This window comes from Petaurus breviceps, unplaced genomic scaffold, assembly GCF_028583685.1.
Source record: "Petaurus breviceps papuanus isolate PSGF00001 unplaced genomic scaffold, PetGlider_PUasm1.0 91041, whole genome shotgun sequence".
NCBI classification, from domain to species: Eukaryota; Metazoa; Chordata; class Mammalia; order Diprotodontia; family Petauridae; genus Petaurus; species Petaurus breviceps.
Window position 1 is genome coordinate 7,917,885 of NW_027187400.1, and position 19,636 is coordinate 7,937,520.

A 19,636-nucleotide genomic window follows, 5' to 3' on the forward strand; every position below is an offset into this window, starting at 1 on the left:
ACTACTACTACTACCACTATTACTACTACTATTACCACTACTACTACTATTACCACTACTACTACTACTATAACTACTACTACTATTACCACTACTACTACTATAACTACTACTACTATTACCACTACTACTACTATTACCATTACTACTAATAATAATAATGGTAATATCTTCCATTTAAATTTTGGTTTAAGGTTTGTAAATCACTTTTCCTCTATTTTCTCACTGGATCCTCACAAAACCCTGTGGGGTAGGTACTTTTATTATTATTCCCATTTTTCACATTGGGAAACTGAGGGTCAGAGACTTGCCCAGAGTCACACAGCTAGTAAGGGCCTGAGGCAATATACAAATCTGGGCATTCTCTTCACAGTATAATGCTGCCTCTTAGTAGATGAGGCTATAAGATCATTGACACAGAACCGGGGCATTTGACCCTGCTGACCACCCTCTCCTGCTGGAGACTCTAGGTTTTCATTACCATTCTCTTTCTTGGTTCACCTCCCACCTGTCCCTCCTTCGCTGAGTTGTCATCCATAGGGGCCCCCCTAACTGTGAGTATTCATTCCCCAAGGCTCTGTCCTGAGTCCTTTTCTCCTTCTCTCTGTCCTGGAGCCCTGAAGCCCAGCTCCCATGAATTCATTTTCCAATCAGTTGCGTGTTTTAGGGATTCTCTCATCTCACCATCTCTCAAGTTCACCCCTTTGTCTCCCTTACCCAGCCACTCCCCTAAGGGTGGAGGGAGAGACTCCCTGGCTCCCATGGCCTTCTGACTGTGCGGGAGATCCCCTGGGGCAGCCCCTTTCTCATCTTCCTGGGAAATGCCTGGTACTACCAGGGTTGGATTAACATCCAACAGCAGAAAGTGACAGCTGCCCCAGGGCTACCAGGTATGAGGGGCTCCATTCTGCATCTCCAAAAATCCCCACTAACAGAACAAAAGAAATGTCTCATCCTCAACTTTAAAGGGATGAAACTGAACTGATCTTGGAGTATTTGCAGACATTGGAAGGGTCCTCTTCTGTCCTTGTTGCTGTAGGGTCCCACCTGTGACTTTGGGGGTCTATGATCCTGGACTAGGGATTTCTAGGGAAATCCTCTCTATGGGAAACTGAAGTGTCTGTTAGTGACCACTACAGAGATGAGGACATTGCTCTCATCAAGCATTTAGTAAGCACCTACTATATACTGGGGGGGGGAGGGCTAACAGGACAATGCAATAGCCCCCTGCCCTGGAAGAGTTTACATTCTACTTGTTGGAGAAAAATGGCATAAATGGATAAATAATGCTGGATTGACAGTCAGGGGGTTTAAGAATAAAATACTTTCTAGTTTTGTGACCTTACACAAGTCACTTGATCTCTGTGAACCTCAGGAAGGCATCTGTGCACTACATGTATGATCATGTCTATGATTTTTGAGTGCGTGGGTGGAGGGGGGGAGGAATGAACCACTGGGGGATTCAGAGAAGGTCTCATGGGGAAGGTGGGCCTTGATTTGAGTCTTAAAGAAAGCTGAGGGTTTTCAGGGGCAGAGGCAAGAAGGGAGACCTTTCTAGGCATGAAACACAGCTTGAGCAAAGGTTTCAGGTGGGAGATGGAAGGTCTCAAAGGGGAATGAGCTGAATGTTTTCTCAAACACTTGCCCTAACCTACCTGGGTGATGGATGTAGTCCTTTCTTTCCACTGGAGTTCTCTGAGGTTTTAGTGGAGCAGAGGAGTGGCCCTTATTTCTCATGGGATCATATACTTAAGAGTTATGAGGAACCTCAGAGGTCATCGAGTCTGACCTTTCTGAAAGAAACCAAGATCTTCAAAGAGACAGAAACCAGAAGGGAATACATTTTGAAAATGAGGGTAAACCAGTACAGCAGCGATGGTACAGCAATGAGAGAGACAGAGACGAGGGGGGAGATAGAGAGATGGAGATAGAGAGATGGAGATAGAGAGATAGATAGATAGATAGATAGATAGATAGATAGATAGATAGATAGATAGATAGATAGACAGACAGACAGATATAGATAGGTGATAGAGAGATAGATGGATGATAGATGAATGGATGGATAGGTAGATAGCTCGATACTTAAATAGATAGGTGGATAGATAGCTCAAAAGTTAGATAGATGGATGGATAAATAAATGACTAGATAGAAAAATAAGCAGGCAGATGGATGGACAGACAGATGGATGGACAGATAGGTAGATGGATGGATGGATGGATGAATATAGATAGATTGATAGATTGATAGAGATGTATAGATAGATAATAGACAATCTATCATCTATCTATAATTTAGATCTATCTTTCCCAATCTCTGAATGCTACTCCCTTCTGTGAAATTCTGTGACTGTGATTTCAGAGCTGAAAGCACAAAACCACAGAATCTGGTGTTTGAATGGAGTTCAACTCAACAGAATGTCATAGCAGGAGGGTACATTAGAACAAGGACTAGGGATAAGGACTGGCCCTTTGGTTTATTTCACTGCTATGGGCAACACCCAGATTAGGAAACTCCCTCTAAGAATTCCAGTTCACACATTCCCTGAAACTTGGAGAGTTGCCAGAGCATGGAAGTGTTAAGGGTCTTGCCCAGGGTCACAAAGCAAATGTGAGAGAGTGGATTAGAAGCCAGGTCTCTGTGGCTTCAAGACCAGCTTGCTCCCCACCTTGCTATGAGAGCAGAAAATGTAAGAACTGGAAGAGGTCTGACCCCTCTATTTACAGATGAGGATAAAGAAGCCCTGAGGGAGGGGAAACCCAAGATCATATTGAAGGTAGCAGCACAGTTTTTCCCCCATTGGGGAAACAATCCAAACACAGTCTCTTCCTGGGATGGGTAAGGCCTTACTCAGAAGCAGCTCCAGTCTGCAGTGGGTAGAGTGCTAGACTTTGCATCAGGAACCCCTAAGTTCAAATCCTATCTCAAAAACTGTGTGACCTTGGGTAAGTTACTCCCTTCTCTGATCCTAGGCTACTCCCGTAGAAAATTAGGTGGTCAGACTGGATGATGTCTAAATTCCCTTTCTACTGTGACATTCTATGGGCTCTCCATTTCAAAAAGGTCAAACTATGTGGTCCCCTGGACACAATTTCCCTCTAAAGTGCCTACCTTTCGGCCACCTGCTCTTCCTTTCTTCCTCCTCTGGCACAAGAACATTGTGGGGGGGGGTGCAAAAGCAGGAGTGAGAGAGGAGAGGATATAATAGTCTCAACCACAGGTCACAGGAGCCCGAGACTTCAAGCTGGAAGGAATGTTAGAGGCTCTCTGATCCAAATGTTTCAGTGTATGGATGGGGAAACTGAGGGTCCAAACTTTTGTCTCTCTGTCTGCATGGAACTCTGTGTGTGTGTGTTTATGAGTATGCTGTGTAATTCAGTTCCATTCAACAAACATTAAATGACTAGGGACCTTAGCAATTTAAATAACTGCCTCATGCTAGAGCTGGGAAGGCCTTTAGAACACAGAAAGTCAGAGCTCAGAGGGGCATTACAATACAGAAACTCATAGCTAAAAGAGGCCTTAGAACATAGAATATAAGAGCTGGGAGGGCCCCTAGAACACAGAATGTCAGAGCTGGGAGGGTCATTAGAACATGGAATGCCAACGCTTGGAGGGGTATCAGAATATAGGCTGTCAGAGCTGAGAGGCATCTTAGACAAATCCCCTTCCTTTTACAGAGAAAGAAACCCTGAGCCAGAGAGGGGAAATGACTTGCCCATGGTCACAGAATAAATCTGTCACTGTGCCAGAACTAGAAGCTAGATCTAACTCTCCTCTTTCCCCTACACTGTCTTTTGGGGGAAACTGAGGTCCATCCACAAGATGAGTTACCCAACATCACATGATAAGCACTGAGAAGCTTCTCCATGTCTGACCGGCATCTCCCTGAGATACCCCAAGAGCAGGGAGAACCACAGAAGAAAACAGACACGTATAGCTTGGTATGACACCTCTACCACATAGTGATATGCCAAGATGTTTATCTTATGTGCCCCAATTCAGAGCACCCGAGGAGTGACTTCCCTCCTCCTCCTAATCTGTGCCCTTCCCCGGAGGTGGGTATTGCCAAACTTGTTTGACCTCTGGGGCGGCAGATTATTTTGAGCCTAACTTGGAGGCAAAGCTAAGAGCTAAGACCGTACTGGCCAACCCCCTAAAATCTACTGCCATGATGCTGCAGCTGCCTGGACCTGGGACTGCCCCGAGGAGCCTCCCTTACTTTCTTCCTAATCATGGAATGCCACCCATAACTGCTGTTACAAGAGGTGAGCAAAGTGTGTGCCTGAGCATGGAGTCTGGAGGCATAGACTCCAGTCTGGGAAATGCCACTGATTGTGACAATGAACGGGCCTGGGCCCTTTGAGGAGCCTCAGTTTCCTCCTCTGTATATGGGCTGATGAGAATAGAAAAGTTCTAAGCCTTTTCCCAGCTGACATTTTTGTATTCTAAGCCTCCTCAGAGTTCTGACATTATGTGTTCTAAAGTTCCTCCTAGGCCTGAAATTCTGTATTCTAAGATCCCTCCCAGCTCTGACATCCTGTGTTCTAAGTCTCCTCCTAGTTCTGACATCCTATGTTCTAAGGGCTTTCCAAGCCCTGACAATCTCTGTTCTAAGGCTCCTTCCAGTTCTGACTTTCTATGACTCCATTTCCAATGCAGTGTGGGTACAGTGAAAGACTTAAGCTGGCTGGAACCGTGTTCCTGTAGGAGATAAGGTCAGTTTGCAAAGTTCAGTTTGCTCCCAGTAAGTGATATCACCCCATCTCTTCCCCTTCCCCCTCCGTCACACTCTCTGCCCTCCTACTCAGAGCACTAATGATCTTTGTGCAGGGGGGGCACCCAAAGCGATGGATCATGTTCCCTCCCAGTCCCTACAGCTTTGATGAAGAAAGAAAAAGTCCCTGGGGGCAAGCTCTGTCTATGGTTTCCAACAAACTTCCAAACTTGGAAAAACCTTCCAAAGCCCTTCTGCTGAGAATGTGGTGCTGAGTCAGGGCTTTCCAGGCAACCCTAAACATCTTGATCTGGGGCTTGGGACTGAGGGGTGGGGACCAGCAAATAGAAGGTCAGAGGCCAGGACTTGGGCCAATACTAGCCATCGATCCATTAACTGATGAACGTGTATAACGTGTCTATCATGTGCCAGGCCCTGGGCAAGGTGCTGGGGATACAAATATAAAAGTGAGACAGTTCCTACCCTCAGGGGTTTTACATTCTACTGGACGAGTCTGACATATTCACAGAAAATCAGCTGTGTGTTATGTGCAAAAGAAGTGCAATGAATAAATCAAATAAATGTGGTCCAGGAGCACTGCCAAGGGGGAAAATCAGGAAGGAGGTGGCCCACAATTTGGATTGTAGAGGGAGCGAGGGCTTCCAAAAGATGTTAGTGAGGATCAAGAGATTCCTACCATGGAGAGCAGCCTGTGCACCAAGGCAGAAGGTGGCATGGGGCTGAAAGCAGGCCCATTTGGTTACAGCACAGAGTACGTGAAGAAGAATAATGTGCAATCAGCCCAGAAAAGTAGACAGGAGCCAGACCATGAAGGCCTTCAAAGGCCAAATGGGGCGGGGGGGCCTACAGTTTCTTCCAAAGGCAATGGGGAGCCATTGAAGCTTCTTGAACATAAGAGTAGCATGGTGTAGCCTAGACACAAGGCCTGTCTGGACCAGGAGATAAAAAGTAGACCAAGAAGGACACATCTCTCAATAACCCAACCTGGTAACCTGGAAGCCAGGAGACCTGGACTCTTGATACTTCCCAAGAGAGCTTAGGCAAGTTGCTTTCTGGGACTATTTCCTCTTTGGTTTTGTTATTTAGTTGTTTTTCAGTTATGTCTGACTCTGTGTGACCCTACCTGGTGGTTATCTTGGAAAAGATACTCAAGTGGTTTGTTATTTCCTCTTCCAGCTCATTTTACAGGTGAGGAAACTGAGGCAAACAGGGTTAAGTGACCTGCCCAGGATCCCACAGCTAGTAAGTGTCTGAGGTCAGATTTTGAACTCAGGTCCTCCTGACTCCAGGGCCAGTGATCTGGCCACTACGAGTCCCAGCTGTCCCTCCTACTTGGTTAAAAGGGGATTAAACTTGGGGATCTGTAGGGTTCCTTCTAGCTCTAAATTCTGAAATCCTATCATTCCAAAAGCCACTTCCTGTTCTAACAACCTCTCCAGTTCTTTGATTCAGAATCTCAAGATTTGGTCCACACCTCTGCCACTGGATTTGTGCAGTCAGGGCCTATTAATTGACTGGTGGTCAGGGTTTTGTTCAGTAGCTGGTAGTCAAAGCCATGGTGTTAATTAGCAACCATTGTTCAAGAAGACCCGGTTAGTGAGTAGTGTTCAAAGAGTAGAAAATGATCTTCCTAAATTGAAGGACTGGTCATGTCACACCCTTACTCAATGAACTCCTACAGCTCCCTATCACTTTCAAGATAAACCGTAAGATCTTCTGATTGACATGCAAAGCCCTTTATAATTTGCCTCTTTGCCCACCTCCTCAGCCATCTTATGCCTTACATACCCCCATGGACTCTTTAACCCAGTGACACTAGTTTCCTTGGTGTTCCTTAAACATGATGTGATACTTGCACCTCCAGGCATTTTCCCTGGCTCTCCCCCATACCTGCAATGTTCTCCCTCCTCATCTCTTCCTCCCTCAAGTCCCTACTAAAAACATACCTTCTGCAGGAAAGGTTTCCCAAACCCCCTTAATTCCAGGGCCTTCCCTCTATCAATTATTTCTAATTTACCCTGCCTATATCTTGTTTACACATACTTGTTTTCATGTTGTCTCCTCCATTAGCTTTGACAGTAGAGACTGTCTTTTACCTTTCTTTATATTTCCAGTGTCTAACTCAAATATATGTTCTTTGGGGTATTTCTTTGAAAGGGGGAAATTGTGTATAGAGGTATGCTGGGAGTGGGAAAGGGGTGGCAAAGAGGGAGAGAGCATCTTTCTCACCTTACTCCTTGCAAGGCAGCATGGGAAACTCACCAGCCCCATTTCCTTGGCATTCCTCCCCTTCAAGGGGGCACGTAGAACCCAGTAAATAAATAGCCATTGTCTCACCTGTGCAGGAGCTGCAGGGCCAAGAGTACAGGACATGGGGACTTCTCCCATAGTTCTTGAAGCTTCACGTAAGTAGAAATGCCCAAACATACACCCTAACTCCCAATGGATCATCAGTCCAGTGACCCTCCTGCTCCCATCAGTCAAACTTCTGAGGTCTTTGTGAATGAACAGCAGGTGTGAAGATAACTCCTTTTCCATCACCTTCACCCTTGTCCATCACCCCAACTCCCTTAGTCCCTGCCCACAAACTATAGCAATACTGGGTAGGGGGAAGTAGCAGAGAAAATGATTGTTAGGGTCCTTTTAAACTATTTAATTCTGTAATGCTCCTCTCTGGTCTCAAGATGATCACTAGGCCTATGGCTGAGTCATAAATGGGCTAGATTAGGACCTCACCTCCTACACAGTGGATCTGGAGTGCTGTTGAAAGAAACTTAGGGTGTTGTAGAGATAGAGCATTGAATTTGGAGCCAGGAAGATCTGGGTTAGAATCATGGTTAAGACAAACTATTTAATCTCTTTGGGTTTCAGTTTCTTGTTCTATAAAATGAAGGGGAGAGAAGGTTGAATCTGATGAATTTAAAAATTTTTTAAAATAAATTTACTTATTTTTAGTTTTCAGCGTTCACTTCCATAAGTTTTAAATTTTCTTTTCCTCCCTTCTCTCCCCCAAGATAGTGTGCAATCTGATATAGGCTCTACATATACATTCTTATTAAACTTATTTTCATGTTAGTCATGTTGTATAGAAGAATTAGAACGAATGGGAGGAAAATGAGGAAGAAAAAACTAAGAAAAAGAGAGCAAATAGTCTGCCTCAATCTGCATTCAGACTCCATAGTTCTTTCTCTAGATGTAAATGGAATTTTCCATCATGAGTCCTTTGGAATCATTTTAGGTCCTTGCATTTCTAAGAGCTAAGTCTGTCAGTCAGTCATCATACAATGTGGCAACAACTGTGTACAGTGTTCTCCTGGTTCTGCTCCCTTCACTCAGCATCAGTTCACATAAGTCTTTCTAGGTTTCTCTGAAGTCTTCCTGCTCATAACTTCCCATAGCACAGTAGATTTCATTATATTCATATACCACAACCTGTTCAACCATTCCCCATTTGATGGGCATCCCTTCAATTCCCAGCCCTAGCAATCACTAAAAAGAGCTGCTATAAATATTTTTGTACGTGTGGGTCCCCTTCCCATTTTTGTGATCTCATTGGGATAGCCCTAGAAGTGGCATTTCTGGGTCAAAGGATATGTACCTTTTTATAGTCCTTTGGGCATAGTTCCAAATTGCTCTCCAGAATGGTTGGAAGAGCTCACAGCTCCACCAACAATGCATTAGTGTTCCAACTTTCCCACATCTCCCACATTTATAATTTTCCTGTTTTTCCATGTTAGTTAATCTGATAGGTGTGGTATGGTGCCTCAAAGTTGTTTTGATTTGCATCTTTCTAATCAACAATGATTTAATACATTTTATTTTATTGGTTTTTGGAGGGGGGAGGGCAGGGCAATTGGGGTTAAATGATTTGCCCAAGGTCACACAGCTAGTAAGTGTGTCAAGTGTCTGAGGCTGGATTTGACCTCCTGACTCCAGGGTCAGTGCTCCATTCACTGCACTACCTAGCTGCCCCTAATCATAGTGATTTAGAGCATTTTTTCATATGGCTATAGACAGTTTTAATTTCTTCCTCTGAAAACTACCAGTTCATATCCTTTCACCATTTATCAATTGGATGGATTCCATAATTTCAAAGAACAAGTTCTGATTCTGTGACCCTATGAATATGTGAAAGTCTCATGCTGTAATGGAAGAAGCATTGGCTATAGAGTCAGAAGGTGTGGGTTCAAATTCTTATTGACTATATGACTTTGAGCAAGTCATTTCCTCCTCTCTGAGACTCAATATTCTTTTCCACAAATTAAATTTAGACTTGAGGACATTTAAGATTGCTTGCAGCTCTAAATGTTAAGGTCTCATAAGTGGCATGAATGGCAATCAGGTGACCAAGATTCCACTTCTAACTCTGTTACTAATTCCCTCAGGAAATCCCTTCTTTTCTTATAACCTGTTTCCTCATCTGTAAGATGAAGAAGTTAGACTTTAGGGCCCTTCCAAGTTTCACATCCTGTGTTCTAAAGGCCCTCCAGATCTGACATCCTGTGTTCTAAGGGCCCTCCCAGCCCTGACATCCTGGGCTCCAAGGGCCCTCCCAGCTCTGACATCCTGGGCTCTAAGGGCCCTCCCAGCTCTGACATCCTGGGCTCTAAGGGCCCTCCCAGCTCTGACATCCTGGGTTCTAAGGGCCCTCCCAGCTCTGACATCCTGTGTTCTAAGGGCCCTCTCAGCTCTGACATCCTGTGTTCTAAGGGCCCTCTCAGCTCTGACATCCTGGGTTCTAAGGGCCCTCCCAGCTCTGACATCCTGGGTTCTAAAGGCCCTCTCAGCTCTGACATACTGGGTTCTAAGGGCCTTCCCGGCTCTGACATCCTGTGTTCTAAGGCCCCTCCCAGCTCTGACATTATGTTCTAAGGCTCCTCCCAGCTCTGACCTCGTATATCCTATGTTATGTCGTGTATACATATGAAATACAGAGATAAGGTAAATAATTCACTTCTAAGCTCTGTCTCATTGCATTACAATCCTATTGTATCCACATGAAGACAAGCATCTCATTTTAAAGTCAGAAAACTCTGTCCCCACCAGCCCCTGATTCGAGGCCGAGAGGCCCAGTGCATGGCCTGCTTGTTAATTGCCTAATCTCCTGGAGTGATGGTAGATGCCTGGGATGTTCCATCGATAGCACATGAAACACCCATCAATTTCTCAACCACATAATGACCCCCCTTTCTTTGGACGAGTAAGTAAAGTTGGTATGTTTCAAGTTTTCAGACACACCCATGGAAAACGGGGTCATTAAAGGGAAAAGGGGGGAGGGGAAAAAAACCATGGACCTTTTTATGGTAAAGGATATGTTCTCCCTTTCATCGGGGGCCAGGCCACCTCCTTGGAGTGGAGCTGAAGAACAGTGCTAGCCTTTGTGGACAATCGCACCCACTCTGGCCCAGGTTAGAGTGAGCTGGGTGGGCACTTTCATGGAAAAAAATAGCTCTGGCAGGGCCTGGCATTTTTGGAAGGTCTTTTGGCTGTGTCCTGGTGATAGGGGATGTTGGGAATGTCTGAGATACAGCCATCACCGTAGCTCAGGAGACACATGGCAAGCTTCGGGCTGGGAGGACGAGGGCCGCGGCTTGGCCTGACTCCTCCTGAGGGCCCTGCTGTGATGCTCAGGGCTCAGCGGGCTCCCTGGGGTTCTGAGAAGCTCCTCCTCCCCTTCCCTCCTCCCCACCCCATTCTGGGGTTCCAACCTCTGGAAGCTGGTTAGAAGTGTGTGGTCATCAACAGCTGCACATTCTTGTTGGGTTACATCACCAGCTGACAGTGCACATCATAGGGCTTGGAAACCGGCTTGTGGTGGGCAGGGGGTGGGCCGGGGGTAGTTCAGACCAAAAGTCAATTTGAAGAACCATAGATGGCTTTTCTTTTCACTCTGAGGCCAGAAGAAGCTGTAGGGTTGACTCCCGGCTAGACTTCTGACCTACCCATCCACCCCCCCAGCCCCAGGCCCTGGGTACATCCCCACCTCCGGTGTCAGCATCCTTTACCCTCCTCCTGATAACCCTGCTGCCCCTCACTCCCCAGTCCCACCTCCAAGATTTCAATCTTCCCCTGGGCTAACTGTAAATCTATCATAGATCCATAGACTGATGGCAGCTAAAGAAGCAGTAATTTCTGGGATATCCACAGACCAAGAAATCCCCTGCCATGAGATTCTTGTGCTTGGAGAACACAGAGATAAGGAGCGGTTTCTCAGACCCAGATCCAGTTGGGCCCACACCTCACTCAACCAGATGGTTCAGGCAGAACAGTGTCCCGGCATATGTGTGAGGCACTCCATGGTATACATGGTCCTGCAAATATTCCAAATAGATGTGTGTATGGGGATGGAGTGGGGGTGGGGGAGCCAACAAAGCCTCTCCATTCAATGATAACCCAATTCAGTGGAGAAGCGAAGGCCAGCAGCCAAACCAGGTCATCAGGATAGGGACATGCCTACCAACGACTCTCATCATGTTGTTCAGTACGACTCCTCATGACTGCATTTGTGGTTTTCTTGACAAAGACACTGGAATGATTCATTTTCCAGATGAAGAAAATGAGGCAAACAGGATTATGTGATTTGCCCAGGGTTACACAGCTACTAAGTGTCTGAGGCTGGATTTGAACTCACAGAGATGAGTCTTCCTGACTCCAGGCTGGGTACTCTGTGCACTATGGCGCCCCCTAGCTGCAGAGGTCCTTGTATCATTAACCAGAAGTCTTTTCATCTCCTGCCTGTGAGGGCACCTATGCTTCTCATCCTCTTTCCTGAGTCAGTGTTGATTTTTTCCCCATTCCAAGGTACTTCCATGGTCCTCTTCCCCTCTGGCTCCAGTCACAAAATGTGTGCCCTTGTTAACTCAGATATCTATCATGCTACAGGGAGGCAGGAGGAGTAAAGGGAGGGGAGGGGGAGTCAACTCTGACCCTTGACATCCTCAGCATCCTCTTTGCCCACCAGTCAGAAGGAAGACAGAGCGAGGGTCACTCTGCTTGGTGGATTTCAGAAAGGACACCCAGTTTGCCCGGCGCCACTCTCAGAACCTAAGCTTTGTAGAGATCAGCCCACCTGGTGAGTTTCCACAGCATCCTTCTCCTTGACCCCTCCAGCAACGCTTCTTGAATATAGCCTGGCAATGCATCTATTGTGTGTATGAGGAAGGCTCAGTCACTGCAAGAGCCATGAGTGATGGAAGTAGGGAGGGGGGGAAGGGGAAGGACGGGACACCAGAGACCAGCCTTGAGCACTGTTTATATTGCGGCATACGCTTTGAATTTTTACTTAATACTAATTCATATAAAACCCCCTTCAAGAGCCACCCATCCACACATATGGAAGTGGTCTCACCAGTAACAATAGTCAGACGCAAAGGCCCAGGGTCGGCCCTGCTGGTGGGGCGAGAGTTGCACCACAGACAAGTGGTGGGTGTGGGAGAAGGGCCAGTTAAAGGGAGAAAACCCCTTCGTGCCCAAGGATGATGGCTTCCATCAACCAATTAGCTATCCACATTATTCTCACCCTGGCAGGAGGACACTGTCATTAATTAAAAGGGAGGATGAGAAAAAAAAATTCTCCTCAGCTCCACACCCCTCTCCACCATGTTAACTGTTTTCAGAACAGAAAACTATCTGGGCCAACGGTATAGGCTGTTCCTTACTAACCAACACAGAAACTATCTTTTTCTTTTTTTCCCCTTTCTTTTTATTTTTTTTTTTTCAAAAGAAGAAGGAGCCACAGTAAGATCCAAGGGCCAGGGTGACGTTCTGGGTCAGGTGACTCGCCCCGGGCCAATGAGCCCGTGTTGGGCTAAAGGCTTTTTCAGCCTGGGGAGCTGAGGTTGGCTTGACACTCTGAAGGCCTCTTCCCCAACCACAGAACCACAAGCTGGGAGTCCTCTGCCATCCCCAGGGGTACCTGGGTGGGAGGGAGGGTTGGCTTCTCTCCACACCCTCATCCCCACTCCCCTGCGCTGGGGAGGGGGTCCCTAGCCTTGCCTGCACCTCTCATAGGTTGGGGAAGGGGTGTTGTTCTGTCTGCCTTAGGGGTAAGTTTCATTCATTCCTCTGGGCCCTGGCCCCCAGCCTGTCCTGCCCACTGCTGCCGTGGGTCTCCCCCCTCGCTGCCCGCTGCTGCCTCTGCTCTCGCCCCTACATCACTAATGATAGTCTGTGCATATACTTCTGTTGAATACTCTGTGGCCAGACATTCCTGTGGGACTGAGAACCCAAATTCTTGGGTACAAATAGGCATTAGTTTCCTCTGGGATCTCTCTCTCTCTCTGTCTTTTTTTTTTTTCGCTCTCTCTACTTTTTTCTTTTTTGTTGTCCCCCCTCCTCTTTCTTTCAAATTATTTTCAAAAGTAGCAGAAAAAAATAACACACACACACACACACACACACCAGTTCTAACCCAACCCCCTCAAGGACTGAATTCTCGCCTTCCTCAGACCACAGCATGGCGTCCAACAGTATCTTCGATTCCTTCACGACCTACTCCCAGCCCTTCATTCGCGGTGAGTAGAGAAATCCCTACGTAGCCTCTGGCTGCCCGATGCCCACTGCCCATGGCCAGGGCAGAGGGGTTGGGGGGCCCTGGGGTGGGATTAAGAAGGTGGGCTGGCTGGGGGGCATTTTTCCACCTTACACTGGCTCTTCTGAAGGTGATCCGCCACTGTTGCTTCCCAGCTCAATCCCCTCCTTTCCCTATACCTCCTTCTCCCCACTCCTCACTGCCACCCCAAAGACAGGGCAGTTGATTCTTGGAATGAGTTTCTTCTGTTGAACATTGGAACCTTCCCCTTGGAGAATCTCCATAGATGACCTGAGTCTTATTCCCAGGTTTCCTTTAGGGTTGGGGGGACACCTTTGTCCTCAGCCGATGGGGGCTGAGAGGGGCTAGGCCGTGACCATTTGAAGGGTGGGTGGTGACTGTTCAGTATCTCAAAGACCAATGTTCCCAGGTTCTTGGAAGGGTTCCCCTGGATAATTTGGGAGACAGAGGGCACCAGTGTCCCCTCACTCGCTGACTGTGTTCATAAGACCCGTCACTTTGGTCTGGCCTTTGGGACAAATACTCGCCCAGGGAAACAGGAGATGGGAGCTTGGCCTCTGGGTTTACCTACTAAGGACTGTGAATGCCACAAACTGAGGCTGAGAGACTGGGTTTGTCTTTCCAGTGAAACCCTCTCATCTATCTCAGACCAGATTCTGAACAAAGCAGGGACAGTCTGACCTGAGAAGTCAGGCAATATTTCTAAAGTTTTCATTTCAAGGATTATCATCCTCAGGGTGGGAAACAGGGAGGGGAAGGCACCCAGAGACTGACTGAGAATTCAGGTGGCTTCTGCCCCTTGCAAAAGGCGGAAGGGTGAGAAAATAACCTCCCCTACGAAGGGTCTGTGGTGTCTATTGCTGGGCAAGGAGAAGGTGTTTTTCTACAGAAACTCTCTGTACAGCATCTGCCAGGGGCAATAGCAGCAAAAGGGGCAGAGCTACAAACATATCTCTTTGGGCATGGTAGCACAGGCCGAACCCTGCCCTTAGGTTACCGGGTCCCAGCTGCTGGCTTTCCCAGTGCAGGCTGCTGGACAGAGAGCTACTGATGTTTCTGATGGACAAGCAATTACTGGAAAGATGTTTCTCTCACCTTACCATGCCATAGCTCAACCATAGCGGCTGGTTCTCTTGCAGGCTTTCAAAAGCCTAATATGATCACACTCAGAACCGTGTTGTGTGTGTGTGTGTGTGTGTGCATCTATATGTGTATACATATGCATGTGTGTGTGTGTGGTAAGGTTCTGGGATGAGACTAGGAGTCCCTGCCCTTCATTGTAGCAATCAATGTTATATAGGAAATAAGTCCATTCCAGGACCATAGAATGTCAGACCTGTAACTTGAAAACACCAAGCATCAGAACTGGAAGGAATTCTAGAACACAGACTGTCAGAGCTGAAGGGCCCTTAGAATCCAAACTGGCAGAGCTGGGAGGGTTCTTGAGAGTGGACTGTATCTCAGGTCACCCAGGCTAGCATTTTACAGATGAGGAAACCAAAGCTTGAGGAGGTTCTGTGATCTGTCCAGTATCTGTGGCCCAATGGCAGGATTTGAACCTGGGTCTCTCTGACTCCAGAGCTCATGCTCTTACAGTAACAGTGTACAAGAAAGGACCCTAAAACATAAAAAAGCTTAAGATACAGACTATCAGAATGGTACAGGATCTTTCATCCCTGTAAGATCTGTGGGACGTGGATATTCAGAGCTCAGAGCCCATCCAACCCAATTTCTTCCTTTTACAGACAAGAAATTGACTAGGGATGTTGTCCCAGCATATCCAGATAGAGAGCATCAGAAGGGAGATTTGAACCCGTGTCCTCAGACTCAAGCTAGTGTTCTTTCTGCAATAACATTTTCAAAGGCACCTTAAAATGTAGACTGTCAGAGCAAGAAGGGACCTAAGGCTGTAGAATGTTAGAACACAGAACGTGAGAACTGGAAAGGACCTTACAACAGGAACTATCAGAGCTGGGAAGAGCACAGCAAGTAGGGAAACTGAGGCCTAAAGGGGAGGTTTGGGGGAACAGAGTTTCAGTGGCCAAGCTAAGATTGGGACTGAGTCTCCCAGTTGCCTGGCTGGTGTTCTTTCCTTTATAATGGAAATCACTAGTAGGGCTGGGTCCACAGCAGCAGTGAATTGGAGGCCAGCCGGAGGTCAAGCTACCATTCCCTAGTATGTCTATCAGTCTGCATTTCACTGAATCAAGTCATTTGGCCTGTGAGCCAAATCCCAGGCTGTATCTCTAGAAACCAGGCCCAGGCAGGACAAGACCCTGGAGCCAGAGGAGAGGAGGCACCAGCCGGGCAATCGGGAGACTTGGTTTCTTATAGAGGATCCCTCACCTCTCTCAGTTAGCTGCTCAGCTGCTTCCTCTTTTCCCCAATTAAGCCAGATCCAGGCTACAGGCCAGCAGGACCCCTGGACTGGGCTGAGGAGGAGGAGAGGCTGTCTATTCAGGGGGGCCAGGCCAGCAGCTTCAGGTTAACTGGGTCCTCTTTCCCCAGGCCTAAGCAAGCAGTCCCTAGGAAAATGCTGGGTGCTCCTTCCCCTCCTTCTAGGATACTCTTGTTATATAGAAGTCCCTTTGTCCCCTCGCTGTGCTAATGAAAGACAGCTCCGACGGCAAGAAAATGGGAGTTTATAAAAATCATTCGCACCACTCTTTGTGATCTCTATTCCCTCTTCTACAAGCAGATGAGGAAATACTAGGGTTTGACTCAGTGTTCTCAAGACAGACACACTCCTGTCTGTCTTAAATTTAAATTCCCCAAATGATCAAGTAAGTTCAATCAATGGCCAAGCAGCTCACAAATAGGAGACTAGGTAGCTAGGTATCTAAGTGGTTAGAAAACAGGACTTGGAATCAGAAAGAGCCAAGTTCAAATCCAGCTTCAGACACTTATTAGCTATGTAATGGGCAAGTGGGAAAAGAACTGGATTTCAAGTCAGAGGATGTCAAGTCTCAAATCACACAGCTGTTGCTACCTGTGTGTCCTGGGAAGGTCCTTAACCTCTCTGCCTTCTGTGCTAAAGATACAAAAAAATGAAATAATCTTTTCCTTCGAGGAACTGACATTTTACTGGGAAGAACAACATTTACATTATGAGGATATACATTGTCTCCAGTTTATTCGTACAGCCTTTTGCATGTTGTCTCACGCATTAGACTACAAGCTCTTCAAGGGCAGCACTGTCTTTTGCTATTCTTTGTAGCCTCAGAGCTTAGCACAATGCCTGATACATAGTTAGTGCTTAATAAATGTTCCCTGACTGACTGAAAAAAACACACAAAATAGATTCAAAGAAAATAAGAGGTTATTTAGTGGAGGAGAGAAGGCAGGCACTAGCAGCTGAGGGGAATAAGGAGAGGTCTCATGTGGGAGGAGATGTTTGAGCTGAGACTTAAAGGAAATTGGGGGTCCTGAGAGATGACAATGAGAAGGTAGTTTATTTTGAACCCGGGGAGATGGCAGGACCCATGTGGGGAATAGCAAGAAGGATGGTTTGTCTCCAGCAGGGAATGGAATAACTTATAATGTACCTGGAAAAGTAGAGTGGATCCAGGTGGGGGGTGCTTTAAGAACCCAACAAAGGAGTTTGTATTTGATGCTAGAGGTAATAGTTAGCCAGGTTACTCTCCCGCTCAGACACGTGCTTTAGGACAATCATTGGCAGAAGATGAATTGCAGAGGACAGGGAGACCCACTAGAAGGTGGGTCTTAGAGTCCAGGTGATGGGAGCCTCTGTAACCAAAAGATAAAAAGGTAGAAATAGCAAGACTTGTTAATAGATTGGATAGAGAGGGTGATGGGAAAGAGGAGTCAAGGGCTGCATCTGCCATGTTCTATCCACACCATTCTATTATCTACATGAGGTGTAATGGAAGGCAGCAGATGGAGCCATCTCATTTTCTCCTTACTAGCCTGTCCTTGGATTTTCTTTAAAACTGACTCTGACTCCCATCTAAGTGGGTCCATCTCCAGGCTGGATTGTGGAGAATACAAGGTCAAGGTGGGGTAAGATGAAGAATGAGCTGGATCCCTAGTATGGGAATGGGGGCATCAGTGTGCCATGTGGAGCAGGACCCCCCACACTGCACCTTGGAGGGCAGCACCCTAATCCTCCATCATGGGGACTCCATATAGCAGACTCCCACCTTGGTGGAGGTTGGGGCCCCCAAGGCTGAGAGCATTAGGAGACCTTTCTAAGCTGATACCCCTCGGGGTTTTATGGGGTGGTGTTTATGGTGAAACAACTGAAAAAAGGGAATCTCAGTCTGTCCCTGACAAGATTGCCTAGCTTTGAAATGAGAAGGGAATGTAGAGGCTACTAGTCCAACTTCTTCATTTTCTAGATAAAGAAACTGGGGCTTACAGCCTTGAAGTTATTTGTCCAGAGTCCAACAGCTAGTATGTATCAGAGGCAAGATTTGAACCCAGGCCCTCCTGCCTTCAAGGCCACTATTATATCTACTGTTCTGTGATGTATATCAGCTGCAGCTAAAACTTTGAATTGTGTCCCTGGGGAGGTGATAGACAGGGCTGATTCAGTGTGAGCCCAGTGACTTACATACAGTAAGAATTTCAGAACTCCCTTTCCATTTATTCATTCATTCTCTCACTCATTTGTTCCACTGCTGGAAATATGAGGCCCACCACTTCTTTACACCCTCTGTGCCCCTGTTTTCCTGCTGTTGAATAGGTGTTTTTCCATCTGCCTCCCTTGGTTCAGATATGCTACGGATGGGACTTCAAAATCCTAGGCCTTATGTCCTTCCCCTCCTCCTGGTATAGCTACGGAATAATCAGTTCACCAAATGTTAGTCGCAAACCCAACTGTTGATGATGGAAGGGACCTTGAAATACAGAATGTCAGAAGTGTCAGGGACCTTAGAATACAGAATGTCAGAAGTGTCAGGGACCTTAGAATGCAGAATGTCAGAGCTGATGGGGGTCTTACAACATACAATGTCAGATCTGGAAGGGGCCTTAGAGACCATCTAGTCTAACCCCCTAATTTCACAGACAAGGAAGTTGAGGCCCAGAGAGAAGTGCAGTGATTTGTTCACCTATGGAGTAGTCAAGCCAGTCAGTGCTATCCCAACTATATCATCCTAAAACACTACTTTCATCCTGCCAGCATGAAGCATGCCAAGAAAGTCAAGGCCCCATCTCTTCCTGAGACAGATGAGCCAATGGATGAAAGCAGGGAGAAGCTCTAGGGATACCAAACAGTACCCAAATTCTATCTGGCCCTTCTTAGAGGGCCTTACCCCTTATGGGAGGGAGTCAGTAACCCTTTCAGAGATCCACTCATGAGGCACCAGTGAGCTTTTGATGTGATATGGTGGGAAAAGCCCAAAATTAAGAATGAGAGGCCCTTGTCCTACCCCTGATACTAATTTGCTGTGTGACATTAGGAAATTTATTTCTCTGAACCTCAGTTTTCTCACTTGTAAAGTAAAAAAAAAAAGAATCCTAATAGACAGTCTCTAAGGACCCATTCAGCTATAATATTAATATTCTGTCCTGAGGTCCCTCCCACCTCTAGCATTCTATGTTTTAAGGTGTCTTCTAGCTCTGACAATGTCCTAGAAGCTCTAAGGTCTCCTACCAGCTCCACATTTCTATTCCAAGGATCCTCCTAACTCTGATAATATGTGATTCTGTGAGTTTGTGAAGCATCCTTCCCCCACCCCCACCACCTATCCCCCAGTCCAGGACCTTCCCTCTTTTTCCCCTAACTGTCACTGATTCTTTCTCTGTCCCTCTCTGGTCTCATCTCTCCCCTGTGGGTTGATCCTCACAGTAGAACGGCACGTCACAAGAAGGCCTCATTTCCTTTCCCAGTGACTGTTCTCAGCCCCAAACACCTCCCACGAATAGAAGGGTTTTTCTGAGGAAGACAGGAGGCAGCTGTTTCCCGCCTCCACCAAGGAGTGAAAAAGAGGAAATGGGTCCGAGTTGCAATAGGCAGGATTTAGGTTAGACCTCAAAAGGAAGGATCTTCTGGTCATAATGGCTGTTAGAAGCTGTAGGGTTGCCCTAGGTGGGATTGGAAGCATTCACTCTTCTGAAGATCTAGGAAAGCCAGACAGCTGGAGACCACGGGGTCTTAAGCCTCCTCTACCTTTCAGCTCCATGGGGCCAGTAAGCTTGAATGGAGAAAAAAAAAAAATCTGTCTTTTTTTACTAACCTCTAATCTCCTGTATTTTATTTTAGGTATTTAAAAACATTCCTCTTAGAAAAGGTCTATAGGCTATCCCTGACTGACAAAGGGGTCTATCACACACATACACACACACACACACACACACACACACACACACACACACACACACA